Source organism: Manis javanica, chromosome 12 (genome assembly GCF_040802235.1).
Source record: "Manis javanica isolate MJ-LG chromosome 12, MJ_LKY, whole genome shotgun sequence".
Classification (NCBI taxonomy): Eukaryota; Metazoa; Chordata; class Mammalia; order Pholidota; family Manidae; genus Manis; species Manis javanica.
The window spans coordinates 108,818,950-108,833,705 of record NC_133167.1 but is presented as its reverse complement, the minus strand read 5'-3'; the positions used below and the strand labels follow the sequence as shown (position 1 = coordinate 108,833,705).

Below are 14,756 nucleotides of genomic sequence, written 5' to 3'. Positions count from 1 at the left end.
TCGTTGGGGGAACCAATGGAAAATCTCAGAATAGGGTTTTTTTCTAACTCTGTATGTATATTTATTTCTGAATTCTTCTTATCTCCTACATAGCTTCTCTTATATCCTACAGAGCAGGTTCTGATGTTCTTCTGAGCTTCACAGCCAGTAGCCTTGCCTTGGGAACCGGTTAAATTATTTACTGCCTCTCAGTCAGGCATTACTTTAGCTCTGAAATGAAGTTTATGGACCATCTATTGTTGTCAAAAGGTGGGGGGGGGGGAAATGGTGTCACTACCTTTCCAAGATCACGGGGAAGCCAAAATGTACTTCTGACTTCCCTTCTCAGTAAAGGAGGTTGACAGCTCTCTCTCTCATTACCTTACAGTTAATACATGGCATTTAAATTATGAATATGTAAAGTGGAATAGATAAAGCAGGCTAGAATAAATTCTTCACAAAAGAAACCTCAAGAACAAATCCATATTTTATTTCTAGCAGAGACAGCACTAGTTTGAGTAATACCAGAGGGAGATTAAAATGATGCAATTCTGTTTCAAAAAAGGATTTGCCTATTTGTGTCTCTGCTCAGGCACTTCCTTCCCATTGGGATGCCAAACAAATATTAAGGGACAGATAACCTTGTTACATTTCAGAAGTCTTCTGTCCTGGATTTAATTCATATGAAAAAAATTAACATTTTTCCCTTACTTACATTTGGGGGTAGAGGAGGGCACGGACAAAATATCTACATTCGCAGTTTTCCAAAGACTAAATATTGATATGTTTTATTGACGTTGAACATGGCAAAGCCCTAAACTGAACACCACACAGCATGTTCCCGATGAACGGCAGTGATCACTTGGGACTGACCACATTAACAGGACAGCTGGCTTCCAGTTCAGAGCCTTTCCCCCCACGAGGTAACTGCATCTAGTGGAGGTCAGGGTGAAGGCGGTGCGTGTCGTGCGGGGAACAGGCAGAAAAGACCGCGGCACTGGGTCATGAGCAACCGTGGCTGGGACTCACGTCCAAACACTACACTGCTGTCCACTGCATCTGGGGCCCGGAGCACTGGTGCTCCCTCCACTGAACACGCCAAGCGCATTCCCCACTCTGTCACTGCACGCATTCTGTTCTAGCCCTGTGGGGCTGCCGGTTATTTGAGGGGCAAAGCTGTGACCGACAAAGGGTCTTGAGATGCTGTTCTGCTTGAGGGACACGTCTTCTCTCTCTCTTTTCGAGAGGAAGCACGTGAAGACCAGGTTCACCCTGATCACCTTGGCGCCCATGTAACTTAACACGGTGTCTTGCACATATTAATTGCTGAACACATTTTGTTTGGAATTAAATAACTTCATACAAGGTAACATAATTGGATCCATTTTGGGACAAATAGCAGCATAAGCATTAGTACTGTGCCAATCAGATGTAAGTGCTAAATATTAACAGATCGATACATAGACACTGGTAAATTTGCATAGACTGCTACAAGAGGTATCATAAATAGGTTCACAACACTTACATACATATGTTGTTAAATTATATTCACTATGGGTGAATATAATTATTAATAGAATAAGTGTTATTCAAATTTATGTTTACAGAATTATTACAAATTCTGCAGGTCTATAAGACCTATCTTAATTGCATTTGGTGTTTACCAAGTAGTAAATTTAGACAATATGCACAAATATTTGAAAAAACAATTACTGAATAAAATTAAGTATATTACCAACACTCTCTATAAAAATATTTTGCATTTCACACACAAAAAAAATATTTATTTGTGTATCTTGAGAAAGTTAAATGACTTTCCCAGAATCTAAAGTTTAGTAAATGGTTATGGGCGATGTTTTCTTCTACTTAATAATTGCTGATGTATGGGAAAGCTATACCACTGTGGAAAAAGACAAACAGAACACGTTTCAATAAATACAAATGGATACAATTCATGCAGTGCATTCTCCGAGTACACCAGAGGGACAGTGAGAGCAATGAGGGCAGCAAGAAAATTTCGAAGGAAACCCCCAATATTTTTGATCAAACATTGTCCTTGTTAATAATTGATATGTCAAAGGTGAATTTATAAGAGAAAATAGAAAAAATATTTTAAACTAAATCACTACACAATACAGGTCAGACAGAGAAAAGTGTTTGGAGGAAAGGTCTGCCCCATATAGGAGTTACGCTGGTGACCTTGCAGTCTGCCTAAACTGCTAGAAAAAGAAGGGCAAAATAAACCCAAAGTAGATGGAAGAGGAAGAGAGGAAATGAGTGAAGTGAATAAATAACTGGGATTACAATAAAGCCCAAATGCGGTCTTGGAAAAATCAAGAGAAGTAACAAACCCTTAGCGAGAATAAGAGAAAAAAAGAGCACAAATCATTAATATCAAAAATGGAAGATGACTTCATCACCATGTATTCTGTGAATATTTGAAGAATTTAAAATGATACTGCTAATAACTTCTTTATACCAACACATTAGATAATGGAGAGTAAGTGAATAAATATCTTGAAGAATGTAATTTGCCAAATTGACACAAGAAAAACATGAATAGCCCTAAATCTAGAAAATATATAGAATTTATTTTTTAAAAGAATCACAAAGGAATTCCAGACACAGATGCTGCTCTGTTGAATTCTGTCAACGAATAGCACCAAAATCGCACAAACTTTCCGGAAACAAAAGAGGTGGGAGTGTTGTCTCACTCCGTCATTTGAGACTACCCTCACCCTCACAGACGGGCCTGCAGAAAGTTAACGGAACGGAAGTAACTGACCAAAGTCACTCGTGTGTATACATCCAAAGATCCTTTAAGAAGCGTATCGATTTGAACCCAACAGTATATAAATAATAATAGCTCATGACCAAGTAGACTTCATTTTAGAATACACGGTTGTAATAACATTTAAAAAGTCAATGGATGGAACTGACTATATTAATAGAAAATAGAAAAAATACCACTATTCTAAATGACAGAAAAAACATTTGACAAAATTAAACACTATTCATAATAAAACCTTGAGCAAACCAGTAATTATAGAGAACTTTCTCAAACTGATAAAGGATGTTTATGAAAAAACATATAATCAATAGATCAGTCAAGTTCCAATTAGGAGAGTGATCTGAACAGGCAAAATTTAATATAAAGAGTAATTAATTTCTAAGCCTGGTTTCTGGCCAATATGTTTACATGAGTATTACTTTGTATTAGGAGGCAAAAAAATTTTGAAATGGTTTTAATATTTGCACACTCTCATTTCTTCTTCTCGTGAGTAAGTCGGAGGCTTTAATAACCACTTGAACTGTAAGAGTTCACAGTTTTACATTACGGAATCTTTTTGTTTTGGAGATAAAAAGTAAAATAATAATAATAATGAGAGGATTATCCACAAAGCAAAGAAAAGTCTAAAAATACAGAAATAGTCATTATATTTAAGGCTGAAGCAGAAACCCAAAGGCAGAGGAAAAACTGAAGAAATGGAGAGGACCTCCCGGAAGCTGAGCTTCAGAACCTGCCAGGCAGGGAGCACCTGGGGCCCATCTGACACGGAAGAGTGGGGAGGCGCCACAGCTCAGGGCTGCCAGACAGGGTGGCACCTGCCCCCCCAGCTGCGGAGACCTCCAGCAGGCCACCCCGGGGTGCTGGCCAAACTCTATGGGGGCCGCCACCCCACTGCTTTGCACAGCACTGGCAGCCTCAGGACACTGAGGCAGGATGCTCTGGGCACCCAGGGACCAGTCGCAATGTGCCTTACTCCTGAGTGCCCAGCACGGCCAGGACAGCCTGCCGGCCTTGTACAGGGGGCACCGCTCGGCATCACAAAGCAGAGGGGAGCAGGCAGATCTAGAGGAGAGAGGGGGTACACCGGTAAGCAGCACAAGTGACCCCTCTGTGAGCATCACCGCTGCCCCCTGTCTAGAGCCATAGCAAACACGCCCACTTCCACGGCCTGGGTGCAGCTCTGTGCTGACGGCCCCTCCAAGCCCACAGCGCCCCCCAAAGGCATAAAAGGCCAAAGGGAGGGAGCAGGGCTCCCCTCTGCAAGTGGTATGACTGTTTACATAAAAAAACATACAGGGAGACTTCAAAATACCCATGAGAACTAATCATTGAATTTAGGAAGGTCGGGATAAAAAGTTAACAACAAAAAAAAAAGCAATTGTATCTTTATATATCATCAGCAAACAAAAATGTTTCTTAAAAAACAACCACATTTACAACAGCAACAAAATACTAAAAGTAGGACCAAATCTAATATTTTTGACAGAAACTTAAAAAAAACCTAAGTAGATGTTCGTTTTATATATATTCATATATTAAAAGACTCCTGCTAAAATGGCACTTCATCCCAAATTTGTAGATTCAAGGCAATCCCAAACAAAATCTCCAGGGAATTTTTACAGAAAATGACAAGCTGATTCTAAATGACTGCATGAAATTCAAAGGACCTGGATAAGCAAACCAATTTTTAAAAAGAACAAAGTTGGAGTACTTCCTGTACATGATTTCAAGGCTTACTTGTGCAACTATAATAATATAGACTATTAATATATTGCAATGTGAGACAGATCAATGAAACAAAATAGTCCCAAAATAGTCTCTCACATTTATCATCTTTATAAGAAACTGACTTTTGACAATGGTACCAAGTCAATTCAATGAGGCAAATCAAATCTTTTCAGAAAAATCTGTTGGACCAGCTAAATTTTTAAAAAGTGGGTAGCAATCCTTACTAGTATCATACAGAAAAAATCAACTTTATAAAAATCATAGTGTTTTTAACATGTGATGTTGGAACACCAAATACTCCCTTTGAATTTAAACCCTCACATATGCAACCTAACTCAAAATGGATCCCAGACTTCCACTGAGGAGCTAAGCCATTAAACTTTTAGAAGGAGAGAAAAATTTGTGATATTTCAATATGCAAACATTTCCTACACTTTCCACAAAATCATAAACCACAAATGAAAACTAGATAAATTGGATCTTATCAAGATTAAAAATACTTGTCGTTCAAAATACACCATTAAGAGAATGAATCTGGGAGAAATTATATCACCTATCAGTGGGTGATTTTAACAGACACTTCACAAGGAAGATATTTCAATGGCTAATAAGCACGTGAAAAGATACATCATTAGTCCTGAGGGAAACTGAAACCCATGATAAGGTAACACTCTCACACCTGTTAGAGTGACCAACATCGAAAATGCTACACACAACTAATACAGGCAAAGATGTGCAGCAACTGGAATTCACAGCTGCCTATGGGGATGTACAATGGTACAGCCCACAGGTACAGCCTATTTTGGCCATTCTTCCAAGATGTAAACATAAACCTACCTTCTGACCTGTCCATTCCATTCCTAGGTGTTTGCGCAGAAGAAATTTAACATTTCTCCAGGCACAGATTTTTATACGAACGATCACAGGAAATTTATTTCTAATAGTTGAAAAAGGAGGGGAGAAACCCAGTATCCATCGGGAAGTGGTCAACCAAACGGTGGCACGTCCATACAATGCACTACTACTTGGCAATAAAAATAATGCACTATTGTTATAACAAGAAATGGGGATGAAGTTCAAAAACCATCACGCTGAGCAAAAAAGGCTGGGCAAAAAAGAATACATGGCATATAATTACATTTATAAAAAAAAAAAATCACAGAAAATGTAAACTTCCCACAAATGGAGTTCTACAAGATGCAAACTAATCCAGAGTGACAAAAGGGATTAGCGGTTGCCTAGAAACAGCGGCGAGGAAGAAGGATGGATGGACTACCAAGGGGCTCCGCGACGCTTCTACAGTAACTGGAACACGTTCCCTTAGTGGTGGTGACATTTCATGGCTGGAGGTGAAACTTAGCTGAGTTTTAAGTTTTCAGTATATACAACTCATTATCAAGTATACTTCAAAGAAGTGAGAAATAGTAAAGTGAAAGGATTTGTCTGTCAATCTAGTTTTTAAAATAGTGTCTCCAACCCTTGCATTAAAAAATCTAGAATATTTCCTATATAAAGTGGGCTACTGACAAACCAGAGTTCCAATCCCGGGAACCCAAACAGCACATTCCAGAAATACCTGGCCCATCCCCCGCCTAATGAGCACGCAGGCCGCTCTCCTGTAAGGGGCCCCACAGCATATACATGCACTGGACGTAGCAAGCACCCCATTTCAGCGCCACACACAGCCCGGACGGGGCGCCCTCCTGGAAGGCTCCCAGCTGAGCTAACGGGACCCGAGGAGGGTCTGGTTCGGCGCGCCGGGCGCCTGTCGGGGCCCCTGTTCCTTCCGACAGCGCCGCCCGGGGGCTGCGAGGGGCAGAGGCTGCGGCCCGTGCCCGCCGCGCTCCCCGGCGCGCCCACCGCCCCCGGCCCCCTCTCTGCTCGTCCCCAGGCCCGGTCAGGCCCCCCGCTCCCAGCCCGCCCGGCTCGGCCTCCAGAAGGGCCGGCGCCCCCCAGCCCGCGGCGCCCGAATAGCCCGCGAGGAGTCCCCGCCGCCGGCACTTACCGCGGGCGCCCCGGGCGTCCTGGGACCGCAGGTCTCCGGCGCCGCCGCCGCTCGACGGCCTCCGCGCTCCGCCCTCCGCCCGACCTCCAGGCCGCACGCGGGGCACGTTCCCGGGCCGCACGTGGGGCCGCCGTTCCCGCGCCCCGCCCCGGGCTTCCGGCCCCGCGGGGAGGGCGGGGCCAGCGGGGAGGGGCGGGGCGCGCGCTGACATGGCCCGTGGAGGACGAGGCGCCTGGGCCTCCGCGGCACCGACGCCGCGCGCACGAGGGCCCCGTCGCCGCTTCATCTCCGCTCGGGCCGCCTAGCGACAGGGGCGGGGAGCCCCTCGGCCGCCGGGAGCGCACAGCGGTCCTCCGTGGGGGCCCGGGACGCCTGCGCGCCGCGGGCAGGGGCGGGGGGGCGGGGAGCCTGGACAGCGCAGTCCCCGCCCGCACGTGCGCTGCTCACCGCGGCCTGCCCGCCACCCCCCAAGGGCTGGCCCAACACAGCTGTGTCCCCGTGCCCCTCAGCCTTCTCAGCTGCGCCCTTTTAGGGCCCTGGGCCCAAAGCTTTTCTCAGAAACGCTGTGCGTTGGCTCGGCCCTTTGATTGGAGATGCACAAGAGTGCCCGCTACTCAGAACATCAGGAACGAAGACGGCCCCACCCACACCATCTGTACAGACTATAGGATCCATCCGGCATCATCCATTTAAAACATATGCACAATACTGTCTCCTAAGCCATGACATACATTTAGTATGCTACACTGTAAAGTCTCAAATACAAGGTACAGTCCCAATGTGAAGCTTAAATTTAACACCCTTTCAGCATCGCTGTGGTAGTGGTATACATTGCATTCAGAGGTAGTTAACTCTTTGGGGGTGTCCTTTTAAAGGGTGGTTTTATTCAGCATGATTTATGAGTATGAGGATAGTAAAAATTCCCAACTACCACCTTTGTAAATTCTGGACCATTGCCTTCCACCGCCGCTATTGTTCTCTACAGGTGGTTGCCTGACTCTCTTAGACAATGGGTATAACACTATGCACTAAGCATTTGCTTTTTGGAAATATCTCATACAAAAAAATATTATCTGATGCATGGCCACGTAGGGCGTGAAAACCAATAAACCTAAGAAAAGATTGTGATTTATGTCTATTGTATTCAGGACAAGCTCCGTACATGATCAGGACCTGTAAGAACTGACATGATGAGAAAAGTGTCATGAGGGGCCCATTCATCATGTATGGGAAATGGAGAAGCTGCGTCCTTTAGGAAGACATTTCTGAAACTTCTAGAAGGCCAAGGTGTTCCTGGAGGCAGTCTTCGTCTTTTGGCTGAAGGGTTGCAGATTGTATGGAGCATTCATTTCCCTCTTCCCTGCTCACCCTCGGGTTTTCCCTCTCACGTGGAAGAGGCCCTGTTCCTTGTGGAACCATTGCCTTGGGGTAGGGAGGCAGGTGCACAGGTGGGGTTTTTGTACTAGTGATTTTAACGGGAAAAAGGATATGGAAGTGAGGCGTAGTCAGGCTGCATCCGTAACCCTACCACTTCTGTTTGTTTCCAAGCAATTGTTGAGCTTGGAACGTTGTGCTGAGCAGAAGGGTCAGAGAGCAAATTGTCTGATCCTAATGTCACAGCACTGCTGAGCTCAGGGCAGGAAGCCGAGGGACCCAGTCGGGTGGATGACCCCGGGCAAGGTGAGCAGCCCAGCACACCAGCTCTGTCCTGAAGAGTCAGCCCGGCAGCTTCGCTCCCCTGCTCCCGAAAGACCCTCCCGGCCTGTCATACCCTCTGGGGCGAGGATGCCCCGAAGAAAATACAGGAAGGCTTTTTTCACTTACGTTTCAGCCCTGGAAGCTGTGAGCAGAATTCTGCCCGAGTGAATCCCTCGGGGTCTGTGAGGGACCCCAGGGAGATGCCAGCTAGAACACTGAGGTTTAGGAAAGAGTGGCCCATGCTTCTTTCTGCTCCAGGAAGCCTTATTTGAAAGAATTTTCTAAATTTAAAGTCAGTATATACTATAAATACTCTTAATTGCTTACACAATTGTAATTTATAATAATATTGGCTCACTACATGCACAAATTTATGTCTAAGTATCACACTTACTTCAGGAAAACAGAAACATACCACAAGTTTGAAACACGACTCCTTCCAAGGCAGATCATTTGCCTTTTGGATTGTTTTTAGTACATTCAGATATAAAGTAAATCCTGTTTACATGCAAAGGGAGAGTGACTGTGTTTATAAAAGTAAAAGAAAGAAATTGTTTTAGGCTCTAAGTAATTTTCTATCCCTTTTTAAAAATCAATTTTGTGAATTCAGAGTATGTAACTAACACGTTGTATATAGCATTCATTCATTTAAAAATTATTTTGTAAACAATTAAGGTACATTTAATCAATTAGGACTCATTTGTTCAGTGTGTTCTAAGGGCTTGAGGGCTCTGGGGGCTCTGCAATCCAAATATTTATTAAAACAGGGAAAGGAGGGAAAAAGTAAATCTTAAACTTGAAATTCAACTATAAATCCAGTTGCCCACATGAAGCCGATTTAAAATCTTGGAAATTTTAAGAAATCTAATGATTTCCAGTTCTTTATTGTTTATTCACATGGATAGCTTCCCAGTGAGCCATTTGAAAAAACTATTTTTGCAGATTCATTATCATGAAGAACAAAAATCAATATATTACTGACTTTTTGACAAGTTATGTTCCCTTTCCCAGAAACCAAGGACTAAAAAAATAATAATTTTATTTTCTTTTGGGAGAGAATGTAGAGATGATTCTTGGTGAAATCTGATTATGCCTAATACTGGGGAAATCCCATTTCCTTGATGACATAATCCTGCAAACGACACCATCATTTCTGTTCGGTTCTCTTAGTCCGGCTGCCTGGCTACCTGCGCAGAGCCAAGATGGAGCTGCCTCGCAGGCTTCCTGTGTCCTATGGTACCTCTACCAGCTTGGTTCCGTGGACAGAAAAACAGTGTAGAGAGACAGGCACAGCTACAGATCAGATGGTTATAGCTATAGACGGATTTTATAGATGGTTTCATATAGGGGGCTTATTGCTATAAATCAGGGGTTTTCATCCTTGGCACCAATGACATTTTGTGACAAACAATTCTCTGTCATGTGGGGCTATCCTGCACATCTGTCAGCATCTCTGTATTGTACCTGCCACATTCAGGTAGAGCCCGGTGCCATGTGACCACCAGAATCTCTCCCAACATTGCCAAATATCCCCTGGGGCACAAAATCACTGGGCCCTGAGAGACGCTGATGTATGTATACATACAGAGAGAAAGACAGAGACAGAGATGAAAAGTGATGCAGAGATAGCTAAAGATGGAGAGAGATAAGAGGGGGAAACATCTAGATAGAGTAAAAATAGACATAGACATAGTGAACAGTGGCTCTGCAAGAATCCCAAAGACAGCCCCCCTGCCACCCCACCCCCCCCACGGCAGGCCTGCCCTGGACATGAAGCACTCCTGCTGTTTCTGGATTAAGGCAACATTTTCTGAGAAGTTATGCAGGAAATCCCCTGGGAGCGCTCAGGCTGGAGGCCGCCCTGTTCCCCCTTCACAGTATCTTCAAGTCACTACAGGGCAGCGCAATTACATATAAGGAAGGGGTTCTTGGGACCCCACCACCACCTAGAACTCCACTGGTGGTGTTTATTATGAGCTACTACTATTTATGAAATTGTGTCTACATTCGGGTTTCCATTTTATCAAAATCCCTTTGCTGAAAAATACTAAATCATGTGTTATTCTTATTTATCTCTTCTCTTTGAAATTCTGAAAGCCCTTCCTTCTGCATCTATCCAAGCAGTGTTCCAGGAGTTGAGAGCTTTCTGAGAATTTTCCACACATATTCATGACTATCCAGAAGACTTCTCTGCCCAGGTAAATATGTTTGCTCCTTGCAAAACTGTCAGGATACTGAAATGAATCGTCAGTTTTGGTTACTGCAGAAACCATGACCAGAGCAGGAAGAGGCGGTGGTCAGAATTCAAAGGGATGCTAAAACGCGCCTGCAGTGCTGCAAATGTATTCTGCATGGCTCCCTTAATGGTTTAAATGTCCTCTGCAGGATTTCTCATTACTAGCAGTTTAATCATTTTTGTGTAATATGAGTTTTAAGAAAACAAATACAGTTGTTCTCAACAAAAGCTACATGTTAAAATTACTGGGTGGTGGTGGGGCTTTTATACACACACACATGCACACATACACACACACACACCCATATTTAAATTTCCATATATAAATAATACATATATTTCCATTTATATAACATGTGTGTGTGTTTGTATGTATCTTCACATTAGCCATCTGCAGATAATCAACTTAAAAAAATTAACCTTACCAAACAACCACTAACCTTGTCTATGATCTGCTCATTTAAAGCACATGTTGAAAAAGTAAATTCGGAAGATGGTTCACTCCATCATGTCACCATGTGTGTGCAGAGTGGTGAGAATGGCTTGACAGTCATGTAATTATGGGGACATGGTAGGGGGACATGAGAAGTCCTAATATCACTGCTGTCTCCTCGGCTCCTCTGCGGGGTGCTCACTGAGTAGGACGCCTTGTTTACTCGGTCCCCCTAAGCAGGGACTGCATGCTGACAGCTGGAGACATCCTCCCCTGCAGTGGGCTCCCCGGTTCCTTCCTCACTCAGGCTGGAAGGCCCACCTCTCTGGGGCCCTCCAGGCCCTGGTCCGGCCTGTCAGGCTGCTCACTCCTGCCAGTCCAGACCATGTGGCTGGCTAAATGCAATGTCAAGGTATGTGTCTGGTGTTCATATGACAGTCCAGTGCCTATGGAAACTTCCATGCACACTGTACCCTATGTGTATCAGAGTCTTCACTGGGGCATCAGTCACCTGCCAAGCTAAAAATAAAATGATGCTTTGTGTTTATCTGACCATTGATCCATGAGTGGCTCGCTCAGGACCTCATACCAGCAATGGGGGACAGTAAGGCAGAGTTCAGAAACCACTCGAGCTCCGGTCTAAAATAACCCAAATGCAACTGAAACCTCTTCCTAGGCTTTAGACATTCTCAAGTTCCAAACATCACCAAATATAGTTAATGTCATATGGTTTTCTTAATGTTTAATACATTTAAACACATTCTGACAATTTAGAAAAAAATTATTGGATAAAATGTGATATTTTAGCTACACTTATTCATGATTTTCTGATTTTAACGCCCCCACCACATTCATCTCTCACTTCGCCATAACCATCATCGCAGGTAACTCAGGGTGAGCTTGCAAGAATTAGAGAAATAATCAAGACCACTGCCAAAGCTCTTGGCCTTGACCTTGCCTTCTACAACCATCACGGAGCAATACAAGCTGACTTCCCATATTTGGTGACCCGAATGTCCTCGACAGGCAACCTCTTACTCACTTTTTAAGGTTATAATGAGATTTCCTTTTCAAGTTTGACTTTATAATGTTACCAGACCTGGAAATTGATGTCAACTTCATTTATTTTTTATTTTCTGATTTGGGGACAAATAAACATTACTTCAAATTCAGAAAACATCTACTGGATGGCTGTCACTACTTTGGACAAGTAACTTGTGCTCACCCAGAGGAAGAGTCATACTCCGTCACATTACTTGTAGCAGAGAAGACAGGGAGGCCTGGCCCTGATCAGGACCATCTGAAATCAAAATGACCCATGAGGACTTACTATTGTACAGTCGACATATCTAGTCAACACAAAAGAAGGCAGTCGTGGCATATTTCTTGGCCTCAGAGGATATCTGTTGTATCTGACACAAGAACACAAAGATACACAAACCCCCAACAAGGGTCAACTTGGCAGCTGGCCTATGTGAGTGCCAAGTGCTAAAGGAGTTTGGGGAAAAAAGAACTTTCTTTGCTTGTTGTTTTTTAACTCGGGGTGCACAGGGAAATTTTACCAAGATAGATACACTATGAGCTGGGTTTTTAAAGTTGGATGTCATCTAGACGTGATTAGCATTTTCCCTCATGAGGTCAGGCCACGGGATCCCGCGTGGATCCACGTGGCTGAGCACAAATGCCACAGACTGAACATGTGTGTGTGTGTGTGTGTTCCCGCCAACTCTGATGATGATGAAGCCTAGTCCCCAGGGTGCTGGTGCAGGAGGTGGGGCCCTGGGGAGGTGATGGGCCCATGAGGGGGAGCTCTCCTGAGTGGGAACAGTGCCCCTATGAAAGGACTCCCAGAGCCTGTGCACCCCTCCCACCATGCGAGGACACAGCCAGAGAAGTCAGCTATGACCCAGGGGCAGCTCCTCCCCAGACACTGCTGCTGCCTGCACCTGGGTGTGGGCCTTTGGGCCTCCAGGCTGGGCATGGTCAAGTCTGTCATTTCCCAGGCCCCGTCTAGGGTACCTGCTCCAGCAGCCCCATGGGCTCGAGCACAAAGTGCACCAAACCCGCCCAGGCCAGAAACGCACTCCGGAGCAGGGCTGTAGGGTTGCTGGAACATGCGGGTCACTCACTGTAAGTCATGTCTAAGAAAAACCAGAAACGGGGGTCTCGTGGGCAGCGTGCAGGGAGGCAGGGCTGCGGCTGGCGACCAGGTGGGAGGCGGCAGAGCTACAGTCTAAGATGAACCAGAAAGCCGCCTGCTGTGGCTGGGCACCTGCACGGGGAGGGTGCGGGGCTCCAAACAGGTTGTGGTTAATGAGGTGGCACTGCCACAAGGAAGCTTGGGGTCTCTGATGATGTGGCCGCATGTCTGTGGGCATCTGAGAAGCAACAGGAGGTTCTGAGCCAATAAAGACCAGATTTAAAAACCAGGAATAGAAATGACAAGTCCTAAGAAGCCATTTGGAGCTACGGTTTTCCTTCTAGGGAACTCAAAGGGCAGGTTCTTCATTCTCATTTGGAGTCAAACCTCTTGCCTTACACTTAAGAGGAGCCTTAATTTACTCCTCCACACGTAAATGCTAGAATTTAATGTACTGATGGACACTCAAGTCATGTATGTGTTTGTGTAGTTGTATTACATAAATAATCCAAGATGATAGCATAAATTGTACTTTCCTTCTTTAAAGAATTTTTTTTTTTTTGCACAGGTAAATAATATAGTCTTCACTAAAGTTAAACACTGATAAACCTAACCTCCAGATTCTATGTTTTGTTAGTTGGGAATTAAATCTAAATCTCAGGTTCCTGAGGAAAAAAAAAATCCTTGACTGTGGTTAAATAAAAGAAAGCTCTTTATAATAAAATTCTCAAGTTGTTCACAAAACAACTACTTTTTGGTTAGTGCCCATTTAAAGCTACTAAACCCCAGCTTCTGTGCCCCAAGGAAAGAGCTAACTTTGCTCTACGGAAGAACTTTTCTGACAGCCTAGTGATCAGCAGCTCAGACATCCAACACCTCACAAGCGTGTCCTGACTTTGAATTTAAGAGCCACTTTCAGTGCTGTGAGTTAATTGTGTTTGAGAAATAAACAACTGTTCCAAGATATAAGGGGAAACAAATAGCATTACTGCCTCCCCTCACCCTATAATTAGAATTTCATAATACTTATAACTAGTTGGTTCAATAACTAATGTTGAAATTTTGCAGCCTCTTCATGTGTTTGCCCTAAAATATTCATCTTCCTATTTCACATCATTGATTATTCAAAATTTTATGTACGTGAAGACCAGGGCACTTAGTAGCTGTTGGAGGAATTCTGTTTCTGAGGTTTCGCCTCTGTGTTAAGATAACTAGAATAGGGATTTCTGTCCTCAGAATCGTGACCAAGCCCTCACAGAATGTCCACTCAAAAAGACATTTGAACCATGGAGACTGGAGAAAAAAGATATAATTTGATACAGAGAAAGCATCTCCTTTACCTTAAGGACAAGGAATGGGCAGAAATATAATGTACGTGTTCTCTGTCTCAAGTGAAAAACTGTAGGTAACAGTAATTTATGTGGCCCCAAGCAGTCTCCTTCTTATCAGCCTTCCGTACTTCCTCTAGTAAAAATATCTAAGTGGACAGAAGAATCATGATGCCATTCGTGTAACTCACCAATATTTATCAAGCTCTCTGAGGGGCAGATACAATTTACATACTACTCACTGGAACCTCAAAGGGAAATACAATGACTCTAATTGCTGTAACCTTAGTATTTCCACCGCTGATCCTGTACTAATACAGAAGATGGCAGGGGGCTGCTTTCTAGACCTTATAGTTTTTAACATATAAAATTATCATAATATTGCCTTAAGAACTAGAGAACAGTAGTTGATAAAATT

At 43.9% G+C, this 14,756-nt stretch overlaps 1 protein-coding gene across 4 annotated transcripts in view; it reads right to left on the bottom strand.

Annotated features, from left to right (window-relative positions):
* The window catches only part of CSMD1 (CUB and Sushi multiple domains 1), a 1,487,013-nt gene that overhangs the window by 1,168,606 nt on the left and 303,651 nt on the right, over positions 1-14,756 (bottom strand). The gene's annotated exons all lie outside the window — the stretch shown is intronic.